Source organism: Ochotona princeps, chromosome X (genome assembly GCF_030435755.1).
Source record: "Ochotona princeps isolate mOchPri1 chromosome X, mOchPri1.hap1, whole genome shotgun sequence".
NCBI classification, from domain to species: domain Eukaryota; kingdom Metazoa; phylum Chordata; class Mammalia; order Lagomorpha; family Ochotonidae; genus Ochotona; species Ochotona princeps.
Genome location: NC_080865.1, coordinates 104,122,398 through 104,146,162, shown reverse-complemented (window position 1 = coordinate 104,146,162; position 23,765 = coordinate 104,122,398). Strand labels below are relative to the sequence as shown.

At 46.2% G+C, this 23,765-nt stretch overlaps 1 protein-coding gene across 3 annotated transcripts in view; it reads right to left on the bottom strand.

The window, feature by feature from the left end:
* The window catches only part of MTM1 (myotubularin 1), a 91,257-nt gene extending 81,395 nt beyond the window's left edge, over nucleotides 1–9,862 (bottom strand). The window contains exon 1 of one of the 3 annotated variants that reach the window (XM_058659245.1): nucleotides 9,692–9,862. The gene's annotated coding sequence lies outside the window, so the exon portion shown is untranslated. The remainder of the gene's footprint in view (nucleotides 1–9,691) is intronic. The other 2 variants (XM_004598546.2, XM_004598547.3) reach the window with 2 other exon arrangements.
* Between the last annotated feature and the right edge of the window lie 13,903 nt (nucleotides 9,863–23,765).

Here is a 23,765-nt window from a genome sequence, read left to right as displayed (position 1 = left end):
TCTGACTTTGTAATAAAAATAAATCTTTAAACAAAAAACTGTACTTCTGGGGCCAGCCGGTACCCTGGCCTCTCCACTTACAATCCAGCTCCCTGCTAATGCACCTTGGAAAGCAGAGCAGGTGATGATTCAAGTACTTGAAGCCTCTGCACCCAGGGGGAAACTTGGAGGAAGCTCCTGCCTCCTGGCTTCAGATCACCTAGGCTTTAGCCCTTGCAGCTATTTGGGAAGTGAGCCAGTGGATGGAAGTTCTCTCTGTCTCTCCTTCTCTCTGTAATCTGACCTTTCAAATAAAAAAAAAATCTTAAAAAACTATTATGAACTATTATGGATGAATGAAATCAATTCAATGGAAATTAGAATATACTAGTACTAAATAATAATCAAAACATTGTGTGACAGAAATATTCAAACAGAACAAATCCAAAGGAAGAATGAGAAAATGGAGAAGGGCGACTTCTGGAATAAGTGAAAACAAACAGGTTGACTAGTGTATGAAATGTGCCTGTTTGCGTAAGAAAAGGGATAAATGCAAATAAGTGATTGTGTTTCTGTGTGCTTGCTGAAATTTGCAAAAGGAAAAAACACAAAAGCAGTAACAAATGTGATGGCTTATTGGAGCATGGGGGAAACAGTTTGCCTGGCTGGAAAGAAGTATAGAAGCAAAATGGCTATGAATATATCTTCTTATAAAATCATATAATAAAATCATATAAATGTCTTCACATTTATTTATTTACTTGAAAAACAGACGACTGAGGTAGAAAGACAGAGAGACCTTCCAGTCACTATTTCACACCACAGACGGTAACAGTGGCCGGCAGTGCCGACGAGGCTGAGCTGGAAGCTTGCGGCTCCACCTGGGTCTCTCCCACAGGGAAGCACGAACCCAAATGCTTGAGCCATTTTTCACTGCCTTCCCAGGCACATCAGTATGGAGCTGCATGTGAAGTGAAGCAGTGGGGAGTCAAACTGACGCTCTGATTATGGGATGCTGGCATTGCAAGCAACAACTTAACACGTTGTACCCATGCAAAGCTTTATTATTAAAAAAAAATAACTGGGGGAAGGTGTTTGGTGCAGCCATTAATTATCTCCTTGGGGAGGTGGTGTTGCGGTTCACCAACTTACATCATGTTACCTGTGACATCACATTAAATATGAGTGATTTGAGCACCAGCTACTCCACTTCTGATCCAGCTCCTCCCTAATACACCTGGGCAAGCAGTGGAAGATGGCCTGGTGCCTGATCTGCCACACTCCAAGGAGACCCAGCTGGAATTCCTGGCTCCTGGTTTTGGCAGCTATTGCAGACATGTGGGGAGTGAACAAGTTGTCAGAATTTATCTCTATCCAAATAAACAAATATTTGAGGAGGGCAGGGAAAGATGCTGCTTGGGACATATGTAGTGCATATCACAGGGTCTGGGTCTGAGTTACAGCTCCACTCCCTAGTCCAGTTTCTGGCTAATGCAAACCCTGGGATACCTCAGGTCCAGGAGGTGATGGCTAAAATAACTGTGTCCTGCACTATTGTAGCAGACCCAGGTTCAGTTCTAGGCCTTTGGCTTCGGCCTGGCCCAATCCTGGATGCTGCTGGCACTTGGGGAGTGACCCAGAGGTGTTAAGATCTCTGTGTTTCAGGGCTGGAGTGATGGGTCAACTGGCTGCTACTCCAGATGGAAGCACTGGCATCACCTATGGATGCCAGTTTGTGTCCTAACTGTTCCACCTCCGATCCAGCTCTCTGAGTATGACCTGGGAAAGTAGCATAGATTGGCCCAACTCCTTGGGACCCTGTATCTGGATGGGAGTACTGGACGAAGCTCCTGGCTCCCGGCTTCAGATTGGCTCTGCTCCAGCCATTGTGGCCATTTGGGGAGTGAAGCAGCAGATGGAAGACCCACCCCACCCATTTCTCCTTCTCCCTGAAGATCTGCCTTTCTAGTCAAATAAATAAAGCTTTAAAAAACAAAGATCTCTGGCCTGGTGCAGTAGCCTAGAGGCTAAAGTCCTCGCCTGGCATCTGCCAGGATCCCATATGACCACACTTCATATCCCAGCTGCTCCACTTGCCTTCCAGCTCCCTGCCTGTGGCCAGGGAAAGCAGTCGAGGACAGCTTAAAGCCTTGGGACCTTGCACCAACGTGCGAGACCCAGAAGAGCTCCTGGCTTCATATTGGCTCAGCTCTGGCCTTTGCAGCCATTTGGACAGTGAACAGTGGATGGAAGATCATTCTGGCTCTCCTCTCTGTAAATATGACTTTCCAATAAAACAAAACAAATACATCTTTTAAAAAAGATCTCTTTGTGTCTACCCATCAAATATGTAATTTATGGATACAAAAAAAATTGCTAAAAATGAAAATAAACATAATTACATTAACAAATTAGTATCATAACCACAGCTGACAAAGTTGTAAGATTAATGAAGAAAAAATGAGAGAAAATACAAATAAGCAATAGAATACAGAAATGAAAAGAGATAGGACTAGGCCAGCAAAATCAACCAACATTCAAGGAATACACAACTCCAATTTTATACAAACTTGTGGAGCACAGAAAAAGGAATATGTTGATTCACTTATAAGTCTAGCATAAGTATGATATGAAACTAAACAAAATAGTACAGGCAAATGTAAAGTCAAACATCACTCAGAAGCACAGATAAAAACATCCTGAAGAAAATATGATTAAGTCTAATACTAAGAAGTATCAGAAGCACGCTCAGTTCACCCCAGGTGGCAATGCAAATTCCTGTTACAAAGTTGTATCAAAAAATCCCTTGAAACAGTGGAATGAGCACATTAGCAAGTTGAAGCAGGGATGGTACAGCAAACTAGCTCCATAAAGGCCCAAGATGAGTTAGATGAAGTTCAATGTCCTTTTATGACTGTCAAAACATTCCCCGCAAGAGCGTCTTGGTCTTGAGTAAACGCAATACTTGCTAGTGAATCACTGTGACTCCCGCCTTCTCCAAGCCCTGCCGCAGACCCACTGAGTCAGAAGCTGCAGGCAGGACGCCAGGGAACTTCGTGTTTTGCAATGGCCCCTCAGGTGATTCTGCTGTGGCTGGCTACTCCCAGCCAAGTGGCAGCTCAGCAGCAACAGGGGCAGCGTGGGCACCTTCTGCGAGCCCAAGGCAATGAGAAAAGCGCTCTCCCTGGCTGGCTGAAAGCAGAAGTAACCCCCAAATCGGATAGCCAGGTCAGAGGAGTGTTCCTACCCAGCTGCACACCACAATGTGCAGAAACACTTTGAAAACAAGCCCAACCTCAGAGTTTCACCTCGGCTGAATTACATCCAAGTGTCTGTGGGTGGGGCCTGGGCAGCAGGTACTTAAAACTCCCCAGGTGATTCTAATGAGCAGCCATTGTAGCAAACCACTGGTCTGTAAAATTCCCAGGAGGTACAAGCTGCTATTTCGGGACTCAATGATGCCCTGGCAGAAAAGCCAGAGGAGAGAAAATCTATTTCTCAAGGTCTTTGATGTTCTCCCCCAAAGACCGAAGCTTGCATTTCACACAGATTCCAATGGGCTATATAAAAAAGAAACTGGTCCCCAGGCAGCTATAGCTAGCTTGCTTGAATCCCAGAACTACACGTGCCTGGCTTCAGTTCCTGAGGCAGCTACTCCCTCTCCGCCTCACCTAAAAGGTCCAAGACCTCTGAGAGCAACTTGGTGCGGATATTAAGTGTCTCCCTCGAAGTGAGGTTGCTGTGCTAATGCAAATGAAACATTCCGTAAAAGCGCTGGGTTAAAGGTTTGCTGAAGATTATGCCTAACACCAATGTAACGTATTACAGGGAAACCTTCGAAGTCATCCCTACGTCAAGGCAAAACATCTCGCAGAGCTGCCTGATCCACACGCAGCAACTGGGGCGTGAACACTTGCAACTGACTGGTCTCAACCGCGACGTGCCCTCATTTCCACAACTTGGTATCCAAGAAGGAGGGAATCTCACCAGGCAGTGTGAGGGTTGCAGAGCAGCTCCTGGGTTCAACACGAGGCTGACATGGATCTTGCCTGTGTCTTTACTTCTTAAATGCAGCTACTGGGAAACTGTCAGTTACCCACAGGGTCCTGGTACCTTCTCAGGATGTGAACTGATCCTCGTCCTAGGCCAGGCTTCTCACAATCTCATTTACACACAATCACTTGGCCATAGCATTCCCATGCAGATTCTGAGGTAGCCTTTACCTTCTATCAACAAGGCAAAGTAATGGGAACCCCTGGGGAAAAATATTACAGTTGTCCATAGCAAAGGAGGGACTTGTTTGGCAAGATCTAAGCTTCAGCTTGAAAACAAACGTGTTCTCCTTCTCAGCAAGTGCCTCAGGAGATGAAGGCCGGCTCCACTGTCTGCCACCTCTGTGTACAGCAGGTAGGGACACTGGGCTTCTCTCCTGGGTGCAGACACGGAGCTACCCACAGGCAGCAGGGGACACCTCAGAACCAGGAATTCCAAGGGAATGCTGGAAGCACTCTCCCAGAGTGGTTCACAAACAGTACTGCCCAGTCAATACACACAAGCAGGTACTGTTCTCTTTACAGTAAAACAGCTCAGGCAAGCACAGGCCTACTGGAGTTACACACAATGTCCATTCTCCTGAGTTTGCACCTAAGTCATTCCAGGACCATAAAGGTAACGTACAAAATCGTCACCACCCAATGCAAAGAATCTCCTTTACAACAGCAGCCACGCAGGCAGAAAGATGACACTCTGAGGTCTGACTGGCAGGCTCTGGGAAAGAAAGAGTGCTTCCTTCCCATTAAAAATTCAAGGACATGATATCAAAATGTACCAGTTATCACATGCTAAAGAAAGAACATCACTGTGTACTGTCCCTGTGCAAGGAGATAAGAGCAGAATGAGTTACAAACAAGTTACTTTTATTTCTACTTTTAATTATTACCCTTCAACTTCCCTTATCCTTTCCCACCCTAAACATACCAGCAAGCAAAGCAAAAATCAACTTGTACTCAAACTGTTCATACAAAGAGTTCACAAATCAAGATGCTGCAAAGAAAAGGCTGGCAAGGCTACCTGGGAAGCTTCTCCCACTACTGGATTCCTTTGCTACTGGACCACGGAAAGAAAGCCTCAACCCACCTTGATTCCTTCCCTGTGCATACTACCGAAGTGGATAAAATGAGCATGTTCAAACACTTGTAGGCTCTCCCACTTGTCCAGTTCAAGCGGATGAATGCTGACTAAGCATTTGTTTATACGCAAAGAGCCATGATAGGGTTCACACCCTCAGAAATGTTTCCGACCTCAGTTCCTTCACTACGTGCTTGGAACGTGAGAAAAACAGTAATGAAATATGCAGGAATTACCTAGCAAGACAATGACTCATAGAACAATAATACTAAATTCACAATACATGAAACTGGAAAGAACTGCCTATGAAGTTATTGGAACACATTGAGGAAGAAGGTTGAGGAGAACGCAAAGGACATTCAGGCTCCTGGGCTGCTGGAGCAGCCAAGCAGGGACTGACTTGGAGAGCAGACTGAATCACTTCCTCAGAGCCTGGATGTGTTTTCATCTGAACCCTAAGAGTACAAGTATCAGTCTAGGATGGACTGAAGGATGCGCCAAGGCCTGAAGCTAGACTGGGAGCAGTGTGGCTTGGAAAACCAAGAAAGGCCTCCATCCTGAGAGTCCTGCCAAAGAGGCAAACTTTCCTGATGCAGAGTTCCCCTTGCTACTGTTTTCTGCTGGCTGACTACCAGCTGAATTAATAGAAGGGAAACTTACAAGGTATGGCCATAGCTTCAGGTCCACTGGAGAGAGGCAATAAAGCCTGCACATTTCCGTCGAAACCAGAGAGAAATTGAAGCAGAGAGGGGCCAACCACACCTGTGGCTATGATGGAGATGGGCCAAGAACACGAAGGGGGGTTGCTCTTTGACACCGAATAGCAATGGGTAACAGAACACCTGACTGATCGTAACAACTGCCCCAGTTTACCAACGGCCCTGACACATGTCTGATTCGCTGAAGAACTCTGCCAACTTGGCAGGGCAGCTTTGGTAAGCTCCATCTCACATCTGGAAGAGCTACTAGCAGTGAGATAAGGCGACTGGTCCAGTGTCACAGACATAAGAACTGGGACTTGAATCCAGCGTCTATGGTCCCAATACAGGCAGCTTTCCACCATGTCACAAAGACTAGACTTGGGCTTGTTTGCCACTGCTGCTCCTCTGGCAGAGACAGAAAGCAAGTGCCAACTGTGTAGGAGAGAGGCCTCTCCACGTTATTCAAAAGCCTCCCTGTGGGAAACGTATTGCAGACATTTCCATTAGAAAGCCCTCCTGCACCTACAGAAGGGCAACTGGACTAACTCCCCTGCCTCTGACTGGCTTCTGACTGTCAAAGCAGAACTGGAAGAAGGCCTCTCATTGTTTGTGTCAACAGACATAATATAGCCTCAAGTAATCTCTATCTCCAAATGGTAAAGGAAACTTTACTGTAAGCATGGAGGACATTGCTACCCATATTACTTCAAAATGAAAATGCTGTGCCGACAACAAAATGCAGCAAAAGGGCCAGAAGACCCAGCTTGCCATACTTGCAGAAGCTGACTAGAGCATGGCTAGGCACATTTGTTTCTGGAAAGGAAGGAGCTGCACACTGTCCAAGTCAGGAGCAGTTTCTTGACTGTCCACTCTGCACAACACCACTGACGATAAGCACAGAGCACACATCATCCGCTCAAAGCTCCAGACAATCCAAGGAGGAAAGTGGGATTATCATTTTACAGAGAAGTAAGTCGCCCGAGGTCACATGAGTACTAAAGGCAAGATTCAAGTCCATGCAGACTGCCCAGTGCACAGGCCACACCTCGCAAGCCAATGGCAGGTCCCACCCCCATCTGCCAGAAAGGGATACTGAATGGAGGCAGTAGGAAAGAGAGCAAGCAGAACTTCAGAGATGCCAGAAGCAGGGAAGAGAAATGACTCAAGAATAATGAGAACAACTCATCATTGTGTTATAAAGTTGAATAAGCTTCAGAAATAACTAGAAACCCAGACGTTGAAATCCCTTGGCCACTGGTTAAAAACGTCTCCCATTAAGCCTTGATGAGCCTCTTGCTCTGTTCTTTAGTTTGGAGTCCTCGATAAGAGCGAGAGCCATGTGTCTTCCATCGGTTCTAAATTAACTACATTTGGTCTGTCCTCTTTTCATTATCAGCAAAGCATCTTGGAGGGGTTTTTGTAACCTTTAGCTGTTTTTCAGAGTTTGCAAAATCTTTGACATTTCCTTTGAAGCCACTGAATATCCAGCCCATGAGAAGTGTGATGGTGTTGCCTGCTGAGCCTGAAGGCCATTTCAGCTAAGGAGGTGAGCGCTTCTTCCCTCCGGAGCTATTACAAAATCAACTAGTTTCTTTACAAAGCACCCAACAGAAGGACTGATGGTCACTTCAGATAGCAGGTTCACAGTACAGCTCAACGCCCAGGAAGTAGAACCCTTGGGGAGGGTAGCCCAAGAGGCCAGCAGGTACTAGCAGGAAATCAACAGTCAATCCTGACCTCAGCAGAGCCTCCCGGAGTCAGAGTGAGCGAAGGACTGAAACAGCCCGCAACCCGCCTCCCTAGCTCTTTGAAATCACTTACTGTCTGCATATAAACTCGGGGGAGCGATGATGACTCCACACACTCACTCTGATTCACAATGATTTACTTTGGATGTATTTGCTTTCATGGAGCTGCCACTAACAATCTAAATCCAGCAATTGAGAGTAATGCTCAAGCCACTCTCAAGCACGTCAGCCTCTTTTATTGTCATAAGCAGTCTCAGAGCTCTGTTTTTCTATAGCACTTGCCTCCACTGAAGAATACATCATGGTTGATTTTTTCAAAGATTTGTTTATTTTTATTGGGAAGGCAGATACGAGAGGAGGAGAGACAGAGAGGAAGATCTTCCGTCCGATGGTTCACTCCCCAAGCGGCCACAACGGCTGGAGCTGAGCCAATCCAAAGCCAGGAGCCAGGGAACCTCTTCCGGGTCTCCCACACGGGTGCAGGGCCCCAAAGCATTAGGCCATCCTTGACTGCTTTCCCAGGCCACCAGCAGGGAGCTGGATGGGAAGTGGAGCAGCCGGGATTAGGACCGGCACCCATATGGGATCCTGGCAAGTCCAAGGGAAGGACTTTAAATCACTACGCTATCGCACTGGGCGCTATCACGGTTGTTTTTACGACTGCCTCCCCACATATTGAAGTCCCTGAGGCAGGGACCCCAGCAGCAGACACTACAGCCTTCCTACTGCTTAGAACACACTGTGGGCATTCCTGTGCCTAGTGAATGGGCCAAGCTTTGACAAACGCAAACTAGAACTTCAAAGGGAGGCAATCAATCATTTAATAACCATGCAAAACTCTATAAGCCCCAGTGGATGTCAACCTCCTTCAAGTACCAGAGGAGGCTGCAGTACAATGGAACCGGTTTAAATCTCTTTAAGGCTGGACCTAACTTTGTGAAACAGCCAGAAAAAAGTCACTCAGAAGCAAATCTGGCAAAGATGCGATCATACCTAATATAAACCTTAGATGAAAGCAAAACGTCTCTGTCTTGTCTGGCTGGCAAACTCGTTCAGAAGGATATCCAAAATGGTTTGAACAAAAGAGTAAAAGAGGTGGCCCAGGTCTCCATGCTTCAAGGTGGATACTTCACAGGCAGGGAAGCCAAGCCGTGGTAAAAAAGAACCCAGACCAGACCGAAAGCTAAATGTAGCCTCTCAGTTACCGCAGAGCCTGGCTCATGGTACTTGCGTCTCTGGGCCTGTTCCCCTAACCCAGGAAACAAGTTAGCTATGTGAACTTCAAGGTCTCCGAGAATTTGAAAACGTACAATTTCATTCTTGCTCAGAGAATCTGTCTGTTTAAAAACCAGCTACAACTCTCTTAGTCTCACAAGCCTCGTAGGATAATGTTTGCAGCAGATTGACTTCATATTTGCTTAGGCAAATACTAAAATTAGTTTTCACTTCCTGAGCTCAGCATAAGACAGTTAAGGGACGCAACATCGCCAAGGGCGCTTGTTGGTGCCTCTGCACGCTTCCGACTGCGTATCGGGGAACTAACCGTTCCTTCTCAGATCTTCCCTCAACTGTTGCAAAAGCACATAAAGCTCTCATGCGTGACACGGAATTACTGAGTGCGACAAACGCGCCTTCTCGGCCACTGCCAAACTGTAGCCGTCTCCGCAGGGCCCACCGGGAAGCGGCCCGCGCCCACCCTGCGCTGAGGGTCAGGGTGACGACCAGATGCGATGCGTCGCCACAGAAACAGGGCGGCCGCCCAGCCCGCTCGCCTCCCCGGGACCGGGAAGCAAAGTCCGGCTGCTACGACCGCCCCCTCAGCCGGCGGTCCCTATTCGCATCTCGACCTTTGCCCGCAGCCAGTCAGGGACCTAGGGCGAAGAAAACCTTGCGGAAGGGGGTGCTGGGGGAGCGGGAGGCACCTGCCTGCAGCTCCCCGGCCTCAACCCTGCCCTGCCGGGTCAGCGAAGGCACCCTGCTGAACCGCACCCCCACCCGCGTCCAACCAGAGTGCGGCAAGGCTCCGCGAGAAGCGTCGGCCCAAGCAGTTCCGACTTCCTCCTCCGGGCTGGACCCTCAACACGGGTCCCCGCAGCGACCGGCTAGGAGCCAGGCCAGCCTTAAGCGCGAACTCACCTCGGGTTCCGGGCGCCACCGCCGTTGCCAAGCTGCTCGGCTCCCGGGCCCTGCTCCGCCCCCTCCGGGGCCCGCCCCCCCCATCCCGTGGCCTCAGAGCCCCCCGGCCACCACCCGTCGCCCGCCTCCGCGCACCGGTTGGTGGCACTGGGTCACCTGATTGGATAGGGGCGGGCGACGGGCTCAGAGGGACCTGGGGAAGCCACTCTGAGGGGCAGGGCTCTTCGCCCGCGAGACTGCTGGGAAACCGTCATTGAAGGATTTGACACATGGAGGCCACTGGGAGTTGTAGTTTACAGTGTACTGCAGGGAATGGGCGGGACCAAGAGTCCAGGGGCCACGCCTGCGCTGCATGTGGGAATCAGCGCCCAGTGGAGGCTCTTGGGAAGCATAGTCATAGGACTCTTGTCTAGGTCGCACTGGCTTATTCCAATAAAGGGCACATTGAGAAGGAAAGCTTAGGTCGATAAAAACTTGAGCGGTGTCACTGAATTGAGTTATTACTGGCTGCAGAAGTTGAGATGGGGAACGAGGAATTTCACTGACTCTGGTTCAGAATCTGCAATTCATAACTTCAACTAATAGTTGGGCTTTCCCTCATATTGTACCTTTCTAACAATTGAGACTTAGTTCAGGAGACATTTCAGGCGAAATAGCCTATTTTTTTTTTTTAAGGTTTAGTGCAGACAACAATGCAGTAAAATGAAAAGAGCAAGGAAACAATAAATACAAAATTTTTGAGAAGAAAGTCAATATGTGATCAACTAAAATAAATTTAATCTGGCAAAGAATGGGCATGATGGTTCTTGTGCTGCATAATAATTAAGTATAATTATAACATAATGCTCAAGTATGAGCATTTTTACTTAAATAAGATTTACCTTATCATGACCAATTTTGCTAGCTCTCAGGCAGTCACAATGTTTCACCTGATACAAGCCTCTGAGTGTGTGCGCGCATGTGTGTGTGTGTGTGTGTGTGCACACGTGCTTGTTTATGAGAGGTCTTTAAAACTACATGCTGGGGTCAGCATGTGGTGAAGCAGGTTAAACACTGGTAATGCCTGCATCCCAAATCAGAATGCTGACTGTAGTCTCAGCTGCTCCACTTCTGATCCAGCTCCCTGCCAAGGTGCCTGGGAAGCAGCGAAAGACTAGTTCTTGGATACCTGCATCCATGTGTGAGAGCCAGATGAAGTTGCTCGCTCCTGGCTTCAGTCTGCCTCTGCCCTGGCACGGGGACCATCCGTGGGGACCATCCGTGGGGAGGCCTCCCCCCAGCTGCTGGGATCATTTGGGAAGTAAAAGAACAAAGGGGGATCTCTTCTCTCTCTCATTCAATCACTCTGCCTTTAGAATAAATGAATAAATATTTTTAAAATTTCACACAAAATACATTATTAAAAAAACTAAGCAAAAATTTAAAAAATGTCCACACCAAAATTAAGTTATCTCTTAACATTATTTATTTCATTTATGTGAAAGGCAGAGAGACACATCTTCCATCCTCTGGTTTGCTACATTAGTGTCCACAGCTGGGCTGAGCTGAAGCCAGGACTGAGAACCCAAGTGTAGATATTTCCCATGCGTAGCAGAGTCCCAGCCGCTTCGGTCTTCACACTTGCTGCCTAGCAGGGTGAATGTCAGCAGGAGCCTGGAAGAACAGTTCAGAGCTGGCACTTAGAACTCACACGCTTCGATATGAGACACAGGTATCCGGCATCTTAATTCAATGAAAAAATGATTCTCCTTAAATTTATCTTTAATTCTATTTTCAATGTATCATTTGAAGACTTCTCAAACATTATACAACAGTCCCCTGCTGAGGTTTTGCTTTCCATGGTATCAGCAACCCATGGTCAAATGTGGTACATGATTATTAAGTGGAAATTTTCAGAAGTCCAGAGTTCATAAGTTTTAACTTGTATGCTGTTTGTTTCTGTGTAGTGTGATGACATGTCACACCATCCCACTGGGTCCTGCCCAAGATCTGAATCAGCTCTTAATACATTGTATCCATGTTCTATATACTACCCGCCCATTAGTCACTTAGTAGCCATGTTGCTTACCAGATCCACTGTGGTATTGCAGTGATTGCCTTGAACTCATAGTTTACTTAATAATAAAGCATCAAAGGAAAAAGAGTAGTAATGTTGCAATTTCATTACAGTCTAATATTATAGTTGTTCTATTCTATTATTGTTGTTGTTAATCTCTATGCCTAACTTATAAAGTCTGGTACATCTGTGTATGCATAGAAAAAATATAGAGCTCTTGGTATTATCCATGATTTCCACCACCCACTGAGGGTCCTAGAAGATATCGCCCTTGAGGAGCCAGACCTCTTAGATTAGTGACAAGACCTTCAACGTCAGCCCAGTCACCCCTGAACCATTCCTCCCAGTGTATATCTTTCCGCTGTTCATCTGAAATTCTAGTGGGAACTTTTTTCTAGTGTCTGGATGCTCCAAATTCTCTCATTCCTCTGTCGCCTTCTCCTTGTTCCTCCCTCCTACATTAGCCAAACTCCTGTAGAAGCAGCAACATAGTACTCGTCCTGGGTCTAGGTAAGATGTACAAGCTTGCCCCACAGCCCTCCTTATTGTGCTTACCTCCTCATCTGCCTACAGGTCTGTTGGGCAAATTCCCTCCACAGATTGTGAATTGCTTTGAATCCCACTCACTTCTGTGCTAGATTTAACAGCGCACTCAGTAAATGTGCATGCGCATGCCAGAGAGAGAGAGAGAGAGAGAGAGAGAGAGAGACCCCAGGTGCACTGCTGAATAACTCTACATTCCCTGCAGAACTTGGATTGGGGATATAGAGGAACCTTTGCATCAGCAAAGGCAGGGCAGCCTCAGAGTGGGAGGCCCAGCACACAGTGGGCCCAAGGGTCCATGCATGAGGCTGAAATCCTTTGCTGAAATTGGAGAGGGGGCTTGGTGAGGGGATATAGCAGGGACCACTGTCGTCCTAAGGTTTCTCTAGGATCTGGCCTAGAGCCAGTCCCAGCCCTACAGCACCTCTGAGTGAGGCCAGCAGAGAAAACTGTCATTTGTCCTGTGAAATGCAGATAGAGACACCTGCAATGCCCATGCCACAATAACAGGAGCAGAGGTTAAAATGAGGAGAAAATATGGAAGCACTTTGAAAACTATAGAGGGAGGTATCATTGCCAGGGAGATGCCACCCTGCCCTTGCCAAGTCACTGTAGTCTTGATCAAGTCCTGCCCTTTACACTGCATCTCATAGGATGAAGTATGTGTGCATGTGTGAGTGTGTGTGTATGTAGGGTGAAGTGTGCATGCGTGCGTGCGTGTGTGATGGCTTGTTAAGCTTTTCTGTATTTTAAATTCTCTCTCTCTCTCTCTCTCTCTCTCTCTCTCTCTCTCTCTCTTCCCCCTACACACAGGGGGCAGACTATGTGGAGAAGGCTGGCCTACCAACCTTGGTTTCCTGGACAACAGGAAGGGGCCACATGGACATGTTACGTGGGTACTTGTTCAGCAGTCTTTCCAGGTTGCCCATTATATACCTTAGTATCTTCCTACTTTTGCCAAGGACCAGTCTTGAGGCACACCGTACCCTCTGGGGCTTCATCCTGCCCCCTGAAGTTGGGAGCAGGACCAGGTGAGACATACATGCTGGCTCTGGCCCAGTGTGACTCAAATACACCTATTCCTGGACAAAAGCTTATTTTGTGAGGGGATTTCACACAGTTTGTGAAAGCTCCATATTATGGTTTACTTCCATTCCTCTGTAAATGGCCCAGCTGGGAAGTGGAGGATTGGAGGGGTGTCCTAGCAGAGGAAGGAGAGGGCTGAGGAAAGCAGTGACCCAACATGAAAACTTAGAAACATAGCTACGGGCATCACGTGCTAGCAATTGCAGTCAGAATCAGGAAACATCACTCAGGTCCCACGAGTCCTGCTGGTAAAGAGCTGGCTTTGGAAAAGCCTACCTCTCCTCACCCATCTCTTTGTGCACAGTCACTGAGGGAAAGGCAGGAGAAAATAAGGATATGCCCCTGGCATCAAGGCCCCAGGTTCATATGCTGGCCCTTTCATTCGGTGGGCATGATTTGGGGAAAATGTATTTCTTGAAGCCTAAATTTTCCCACCTGGGAAGTGGATTTTTTTTTTTAGTGTCTACTTTATAAGTTTGTGGTAAAGAGTGTATACATGAATACCTGGAAATAACTTTCACTAGTAGAGAATTGCAGATTTCCTGGCCTGGCTCACTCTCTATCCCAATTCCCCACCCCTTATTTATGAAGCATCTCCAGCAGAGCAATGGGACCATTCTGAAAAGCAGGTTGGTGATGAATGTCAACATCTGACCTACACATGATCCATCAGTGGCATTCCTAGCTACTTCTCTGGGGGATGTGGGAATTTCTGCGCAGAAGGCTTGTGCTCATTGACAGCCACCTTTCAAAACAGTTTTGAAAGGTGAGCAGCTCAAGTTGCCATCAAGTAGCACATGCTAAATGATGACACACTCATATACATACAATTGAATATTACTCAGCCACAGAAAAGTTGATCTTTTCATACATGCCACAACATGAGTGTGACTCAAAAATATAATGCCAGGTGAAATAGACTATATGCAAAACACCACAAACTACTTCATTCCACTGATACAACCTTTTGGGAAAGGCAAAACACTAGTGACAGAAAGTCCAATTGTAAATGGCTGGAGCTGGCAGGGGGGATAGACTCCAAAGGCACAAGAGGCAAGTTTTAGGGATGATAGAAGTATTCTGGATCTTTTTTTTTTTTTTTTAAGATTTATTCATTGTTATTACAAAGTCAGATATACAGACAGGAGAGACAGAGAGGAAGATCTTCCGTCCGATGATTCACTCCCCAAGTGACCGCAACGGCCAGTGCTGTGCCGATCCAAAGCCGGGAACCAGGAACCTCTTCCGGGTCTCCCACGCGGGTGCAGGATTCCAAGCCAGGCCACAAGCAGGGAGTTGGATGGGAAGTGGAGCTGCCGGGACTAGAACCGGTGCCCATATGGGATCCCGGCGCGTTCAAGGCAAGGACTTTAGCCGCTAGGCCACGCCACCGGGCCCAGTGTTCTGGATCTTAATTGTGATGACAGTGACACGAGTCGACAGCTAGGAAGAGTGAATTTCAGTGTCAACAGATTCAATACAGCTCATGTCTGAACAGCTGAGAAGCCTCTGGCTGAAAGAATTGGCCATCTCTTTCTGCTTGGTTGTTTGGTTAGGCATTTTCTAAGCTATGAGGAAGCAAATGAGAGAGTGCAGTGAAGCCTGCCTCACACATACCAGTGATGTGCTGCAGAGCAAGAGCTTGGATGGAGCTAGTGTTGAGCACTTGCTGAGAGGATGGGGTCTACTTTCTAGGGGTGGGAGCGGGAGTGCTTACCAGGATGGAGGAAACTTGGGAAGCCATCCAGAGAGAAGGAACAGTAGTCTTGGGCATCTCCGGAAGCAGCAGTTCACCAGATTTTCTCTCTGACCCATAGGGATGCACACAGTGGACTCCAGGACACTGTGGACGTCAAGCTGGACTCTGCGTGCAGGTGACAGCACTGGAGTTTCTTGGGGCTGTTTTGCTTCTGCTCTCTCATAGCTTACTGTTCTAGAGGTCCAGTTGCTGAGCAGGTTCTGTTTCCCCAGGTACTCGATGACACCTTCAGCAAAGCCATGGGACGTGAAAACACACAGAGAGAAAAGCCCAGGCTCTTGGTCCCAGGACTTGTGGCCCACAGGACCCAGACACATAGGTTTATTGCTATGGCATCACAATATCTCCAAGTCAGCCTATGTGCCTCTCTCATTGCTAGGCAAATAAATGCGGAGAGAACTTTTTGGCCTAGTCCAGAATCATCATGAGGTAGGGGTGTGTGTGTGGGGGTGTTGTTTTGTATCCCAGCTACTCCATTTTCAATCCAGCTCCTAGCTTATGGCTTGAGAAAGCAGTGGAAGATGGCCCAAATATTTGGGCCACTGTACCCATATGTGAAACCTAGAAGAATCTCCTGATTTTTCAAGACTATGTTGCATTTTTAAGGTTGATTTTTCTAAAGATTTATTTTTATTTTTATTGGTAGGTCAGATATACAGAGAGTAGAAACAGAGAGGAAGATCTTCTGTCTGATGAATCACTCCCCAAGAGGCCACAATGGCCAGAGCTGCACCAATCTGAAGCCAAGAGCCTCTTCCAGGTCTCCCACGCAGATGCAGGGTCCCAAGGCTTTGGGCCGTCCTCCACTGTTTTCCCAGGCCACAAGCTGGGAGCTGGATGTGACGCAGGGCCGCTGGGATTAGAACTGGAGCCTATATGGGAATCCTGGAGTGTTCAAGGTGAGGACTTCAGCCGCTAGGCTACCACACCGAGCCCCTATGTTTTTTTTTTTCCTTGAAATTCAGAGTTACACAGAGAGGGAGAAGGGGAGAGAGAGAGAGAGAGAGAGAGAGAGAGAGAGAGAGAGAGAGAATTATCTTCCATCTGCTGATTTACTCCCCAAATGACTATAATAGCCAGGGCCGAGCCAGGCTAAAGCCAGATGCCAGCTACACCCAGGTGTCCCATGTGGGTGAGAGGGAGTCCTAGAACTTAGGCCGTTATCTGCTGCCTACCCTGGTGTGCACTAGCAGGAAGTTGCATCAGAAATGGAGACAGGACTAAAACCACACACTCTGACACGGAATGTGGGTGTTCCAAATGATTTGATGCCATGCACCAGAATGCCCACAACTTCATAAACTTTCTTGAAGAATAAATAACCCACAAAGAAATCCAAATATATAGTCAAAATGATTTTAGACAAGAACAAGACCATTCAGTGAAGAAAGGCCTTTTTCTTTTCCAATTAATGGTTTTGGGAAAACTAGATACCAACATACAAAAGAATGAAGCTGGATCTTTACATTTTCTTGAACTCACAATGGATAAAATGACTAAATGTTAACAAATAAAGCTATCAAAGCCCTTTGAAGAAAATATTTGGGAATAGCTTTTTGACACGACATTCAACAAGAATTTCTTGGATCTGACAACAAAAAACAAAATTCAAAGGAAATAAACTGGACTGTTTCACAGTTAGAAAGTTTTATGTATCAAAGGAAACAACCAAAAGCATGAAGAAGGGGAAAATAGCTGCAAATAACAGAAGTGAGATGGGATTTGCATCCAGAATGTATAAAGAACTGCTACACGGCAGTAAGAAAAATCACATTTTGAAAATGAGCAAAAGACTTGAATAGACAGTTCTCCCAATAAATATCCAAATGAACAATAAGCAAATGAAAGGTATCCAATATTGCACATCATGAGTGAAATATAAATTAAAACAACCATGGATGCTACCTCATACTCATGAGGATGGCTACTATTGGGGAAAAAAAGCTTCAAAAACCAGCAAGTGCAGAACCACCTGGAGAGTGCAATATCTAGGACTTGGAGTGGGCCCAGTTGGGTAACTGTGGGCACCTCTCTGATGAGCTGCAACTCTTACTGGTGAGCATGAGAACCAGGGCTTGGGGCAGGGCTGGCTAGACAGGTGGTGGCACAAAAATGGAAGCTACCCAGGTGCCCAGTGACCTCCAGCAGGGGAGTTGGATAACCAAGATGTGGCCTATCCAGACAGTGGACTGATATTTGGTCTTAGAAAGGACAGAAATCCTGACACATGCTCCAGCATGGATGAGCCTTGAGGACATTATGCCAAGTGATTTAAGGCTGTAATAAAAGGACAAACACTGAATGGTTTGAGGTCCCTAGAGAAGTCACCCTACTATGGACAGCAGATAGAATGTTGGGTGCCAGGAACCAAGGAAGGCCAAAAGGATAACTGTTGTTTGATGGGTACAGAGCTCCTGCTTGCAGCAAGGGAACAGTTCTGGAGACGACTTGCACAACAAAGCGAACGGATTGCATGCTACTGAACTGTACATTTGAGAACAGTTAAGACAAAATTTTTCTTTTATGTATATTTTGTCTCAATTAGAGAGCAAATTTTAATGAGGCCTTCACAAGGCACTTGAGCTAGGAGACCCAAGTCCCAGACTTGTTGATGACATTCTCTGTGGTTCATGTCACATGTGAATGTCCCTTTCAGCTTCAGTTTCCATCCAGGCAGGACAGGAGGTTACATGTTCTGCTTCAGTAGCAAAGCCTTTCCTAGAGAGGGAGCAGTAACGAGGGGCCCATGCTCCAGGCCACTAAAAGGATGAGGGAGGAATGAACACGTGTCCTTTCCAACATGAATACTACACGCCTCTTTGTTTGACTGCCAAAACCTCATGAGACTTGTGAAGAGCTGGGGAATCTTTCACAGCTCCATCTTCTCCACGCAAGACAAAATAATCATCATCACCATCATCATCATCATCATCCTGGGGATAAGACTGACTGCCAGCTGTGCGGGGGAGTGGATGCAATGGAATCGCGCCCAGAAGACACAGCTATCTGGTACAGGGAGCTAGGGTGGATTTCCTTGTGAGAGGCCTCAGAAGAGTCTGGTGAAGGCACTTTTCAGTTAGAGCCGTCAGGGTGCTTCTGAGGATGCCATTGACCAATGGGGGTGCAGGTAAAGCATCCTCCATCCCAAAGATGACCCTTAACCTCAGGCTTCTTCAGGTGGTGGGGCCTCCTGCTGGGGGAAGCTATTCGTGAGCCAAGCAGAGTCCCAGGCACCTCCCTAACCATGGCTTCTGCCCGGGTCAGCTCCCTAGGGAGTTGGGTGTGTGGGTTTCTAACAGCAGTTTTTCTAGTGACAGCTGTAGATCACACACCTGCCCTTCCTCACATCATGGCAGGGCGGGCAAGGGAACAAAGCCCGAGTGATGAGAAGGGAAGATATCACTACTTACACTGCTGGCAGAAGCCCAGTGGAGCCCGTGGGCTCAGTGCTGTTGTGGATGGAAGGTTGATTAGGCTAAATCTTACCCTCTTAACTCCCCAGTCCTCAATCCTCTGCACCTTGCACCTAACACAGAACACTAAAAGCACTCTACCTAACAGCGGCTATTTTGAGTTATAATTTGTTCATTACAAAAGCCCATATTTTATAAATATGTATTTATTATTTTTTAATGTTCATTACAGAGGTGAAAGGATTGTCGATTCATGTGGGCCAATGATTAGGATGGAGAGGGATGGGGAGGGGGAGGGTAGGGACAGGAAAGCTCTTCTCTCTGCTTTTCACATGGTGGGGGGGCAGTGAGTGAGATGCCACTCTTTGCTGAAAACTCAGTATTTGTTAGGATACTGGCAGAGCACTATAACCATCGGCAATGTCTGTGCCCAGAACATTTAATCATCCTCCAAAGGAACACCACAGCCAGCAGAAACCCCAGCTATTCCTCCCTGACACTTTCTCCCTGGCAGTTAGTTTCTCTGTGAACTTGCCTGTTTTGGATGCTTTGTGACGGCTTCTGTTGCCTAGCACCATGTTGGTAAGGTTCACCCCTATTATAATGTGAGTCAGCACTTTACTACTTTTGGTGACCAAATAATATTCTGTTGCATGCATATACCATGTTTTGTTTATCACCCGATGATGACCATTTGGTGACTTCCACCTTTTGTCTTTATGAATAATGTTGCTATGAACATCTGGGTGCATTTTTGTGTGAGGATATAGGTTTTCATTTCGCTTGGGTATATGACAAGGAGTGGAATTATTAGTTTCTATGGTAACTTCACGTTTAACATGTGAAGGAACTGTCAGATGTGTTTCTAAAGTAGCTGAACCATTGTTCGTACCCTTCAGCAATTAATGAGGGTTTCAATGTCCACACACTTGACAAAGCTTTCTGTTGTCCATCTTTTTTTTTTTCATTTGAACAAGTGTAGAGGATGTGAAACAAATAGTGTTTCATTATGGTTTTGATTTGCAGCCTGATAAAAAAAAACTGGGCATATATTTCATTTGCTTACTGGCTACTTATATTTCAACTTCGGACAAATGTCTATTTTTCAAAGCTTGGAAACTTGTCTCTCTATTATTTTATAAAATGTTGATTTATTTAATAGACCCAGTGACAGATGAGGGAGAGGTCAGATAGGGAGACAAGGAAAGAAATCTCCCATTCACTGGTTCACTTCCATGTACTAGTTTATCACAGGGCTGTGCCAAATCCAGGAACCAGAAACTTCATCTGGAACTCCCACATGGCTGACAGGACCCCATCACTCAGGCCATTATCTGCTGTCTCCCAGGAACATTACCTGGGAGCTGGATTAGGAGCGGAGGTGGGACTTGATGGAGACACCCATATATGGGATGTGGCCATCTCAAATGGTGATTTTAATCCATTGTGCTACAACACTTGCTCCTCTGCATGATTGAGTTGTAAGAATTCTTACATATTTTTGCTACAAGCCCATTATTAGAGACATGATTTGTAAAAATTTTATCCCATTTTGTGGGATGCATTTTAGCTTTCTGAATGAATTCTACTGAAACACAAAAGATGTTTGTTTTATTAAGTGCAGATTATTATTTTTTATTATTTTACTGTGCTTTTGGTACTATATTTATGAAACCATTGTCAAATACAAGGTCATGAAAATTTACCAGTGTGTTTTCTTTTTTAAATAATATTTCAATTTATTTTCATTTTACTTGACAGGGAGAGAGTGATGTTACATCTGCTGGTTCACGATCCAAATTTTTGCAATAACTGCGGCTGCGCTACAGACAGCCAGGAACCAGGAACTCAACTTTGCTTTTCTACATGTGTAGCAGGTACCCAAGTACTTGGATCATCACAGAAGCCTTCCATGCTGTGCATTAGCAGGAAGCTAGAACTGAAGGTGGAGCCTGGCTGGGTTTGCACATAGGCTTTCTCATGTGAAATGCAGGCATCCAAAGCAGTGTCTTAACGCACCAATGACAGACCTCTCTTCTGGGATTTTGATAGTCTTCATTTCTTTCCCATTTACCAAGCTATCATGGTATTACAAAGGATACAGATAAAGAGCCAAATGAAGAGGTACATAGAACAAGACACAAATAGTCTTAGTGCAGAAGCTCGGTTCTCACAGAGGTGGGGTATGCCATTTTCCTGATGCATGCATATGTTAACAAATCCAGATGCTCTCTGAAAGTTTTTGTTTAGGAATTTAAGACTTTATGTTTGTATGTATATACGTATGTATTTTTATTTGAAAGGATGAAAGATGGGGGGAAAAGAGAGCAATGGGGATCGTCCATCTGCTGGTTTACTCCCTCAAATACCTGCCACAGCTGAGACTGGTCCAGCTGAAGTCAGGATGCCTGGGATTCCATGAGTCTCCCCATGGTTGGCAGGGCCCAAGTATGTGCTGCCTCTTAAGGTGCGCGTTTTCAGGAAGTTGGATCAGAAGAAAAGCAAGGACTTGGACCAGTTTCTCCAATGTGGGATTCAGGCATCCTAAGAGGCGGCTTAATTATTGCATTTAGTTGTACATTTCAATAACAACACTTGTCTGAAATAATCTCAATTATAAGTGGAAATGGCTCATTTCCCACACCTTATCTCATACTGTAGGTATAGTTAAACAGTAATGACTGCAACTATAGAACTCTTCTATTTGAAAAGAACATTTTGAGACCTGTTTCTGGCTCAGTTGTGTTTAATGTCCAAGAAGATCATGTATTATATGATATCTCTTCAAAGAAGGTTAGAAATTATATTCTTAAGTTAAATTAAAAGTTATCTTAATAAATAGGCATTGAGTGTATCTCTGGTGTTCTACACACAATATTCAGTGCTAGAGGGAACACAGAAACCATTAAGAAGACATGGCCAAGACAGGCAAAGGATGACTGTTTTGCAGAGAGGAAAGGCACTTAAATGCCTAGGCTATTCCTTGCTCAAATTCGGAAAGCTTTTATTGTGTGCCAGAACACTGACGTGATCCCTGCTGCCACTTGTTAGGAGCAAGTTGTGGGTTACATAATGGATACAGCTCTAATGCATGCAACTTTCTCTATATTCCTCAGGTTTTTGTCATTTTAACAAAAAGACCTGAGGGGAGCAACTTAGAAAAAGGCAGACTTACCTCAGCTGGTAGTTTTGGAAGCTCTCAGTCCAAGATTTGGCAGCTCCCCTTGTCTGGCATCTGATGAGCATGGTGGGGAGCAGAGGGAGAATTCCAGGGCACGCCAGAAAGCAGAGACAACAGCTGAGCTGAATCGGGCTTATGTAAGCAAACGTCTCATGAGAGCTACCTTCAAAGGACATGTCCCCAGTGACCCACAGGCCTCCTCCCATGAGGCCCATCTTCAAGTTGCTCTCTCTATCAGAATACACAAAGCAGGCTGAATCTCAGACCATCCTGGTAGGCTGGAAGAGAGAGCTGTTCAACCTGCTCTAGTTCACTTTCGTGAGGGTTTCCAATGCTTTAGTGCTGTGTGTGCTGGATCACCGACACTTGCAACTCTCGTTTAGCTTTGATTCCTGATCTCCAACAGGTTTCCACATCAACTGCTTTAGAGCTCTCGGGGCAAAGGTGTATCAGAAGTATCTTCAGACTGCACAGAGCTTGGGTTGAGCAGGCAAGACAAGCTCAGCTTACACTGTTTTTACATTTGTCTTGAAAAATAGAAGGACTACACTATTGTAACAAAAAGGGGGGAAATCAGTTGGGGGTGGGAGTTTGGGGGTGGAAATCCCAGACTCTACGGAACTGTATCATAAAATTAAAAAAACAAAGCTAGACAAAGAAAAAAAACAGCCTTGTGCTTCCTTGTTTTGTATATGTGGGGAAAACCCATTCCTTTGAACCCAACTCATGGCCAGTTTCTCTTAGCCTAAAGACAAGCCCATGTGTCTTTCAAACTGAATTCATTTTGCTGCTGAAGGAAGCAAAGGAAAAATTTCTCTCTGGAGTGCTCTAGGAGAACATGGCCCTGGCATCCCCAAGATTTGGGATTTCTAGCTTCTAGAACTGTGAGTTAACACCATGTGCTTCTGTCAGCACCCGTGTTCTTGGGACTCTGTTCCACAAGTGCTCGAGGGGCCTGGAGCCCTGTCTCCTACTCTGCGCAGGGCTGGGCCCTATGAGCTCGCATAGCTGGCCTGACACTTTCCCCTGCTGGCCCTGCCGCACTGGCACTTGGGAAGCTGCTACTTTCTTCCACCTTTACGCTCTTTCTCATCTGCTTCCAGGGTGTGTGCTTGAGAAGAGTCTAGACGAGGGGCAAGTGCAGTCTCTTTCTACTTCCCATCTTCTTTGTCAAGGTCAAGGTGTCACACACAGTGACTATGGGGGTAGCTCTGGCCCTTCCACATACTGTGACCTAAAACCCGGGCTGGCCAGAGTTGTAGACAAATGTTAACCAAACTGACTTTGCTCTCCTCTGCCTCTTAATGCCCTCCATTCTGTACCTTCTAGCTCCCAGTCTCTAACGGGCTAGTGGGAAATGGGGCACTGCCAACTCACACCGAATCGATTAGGTTCTAATTGTTTAAATGATAGCCTGTTGCACACTAGTGAATGACAATGGGCTCCCACACCAGGCAGCTCAGAGTCATCTGTTTCCGTCCCTTGTGCACACACTACCTATTTCTTGAACACTGAACATGTCTTACCTTCTCATGTAGGATGCTGTTGGGTTCTCACGATTTGTCCTAACACAAGGCAAGAGTGGTTGTTATATCCATTCCAGAGGCGAGGTATGGAGGTTCTGAGATACACGTGGATCTTCCCAAGATCACAGGGCTTTTAAGCAGCACAGTGGTTTGAATGCATGGCAGCTGGACTCCGGAGCCTTGGTGTGTGTTTGCGCCTTCCCAGCTGTGCCTTCCATTTACACACATGCTTTGTAGAGGGTGATCCTCTTAAATACCATTTTAAAATCCAGTTATAACTTCATGTAGAAACAAGTTTTAACCTAGTTCCTACAGCAACTTTTAAAACTTCAGGTTTTCATACAGATTTAGACTTTCTGGGCTAAAACTTCTGCCTAAGTTTGCATCACTCCCAACCTGCATCTAATGGCTACCTCCCTTTATTTTCTGCTTTGGCATTCATTTCCCAGACCCAGGGGCTGCCTCCTCTGGCCTCTGCTTCCTATAGTAAGTTTACAGGGGCTGAGAAGA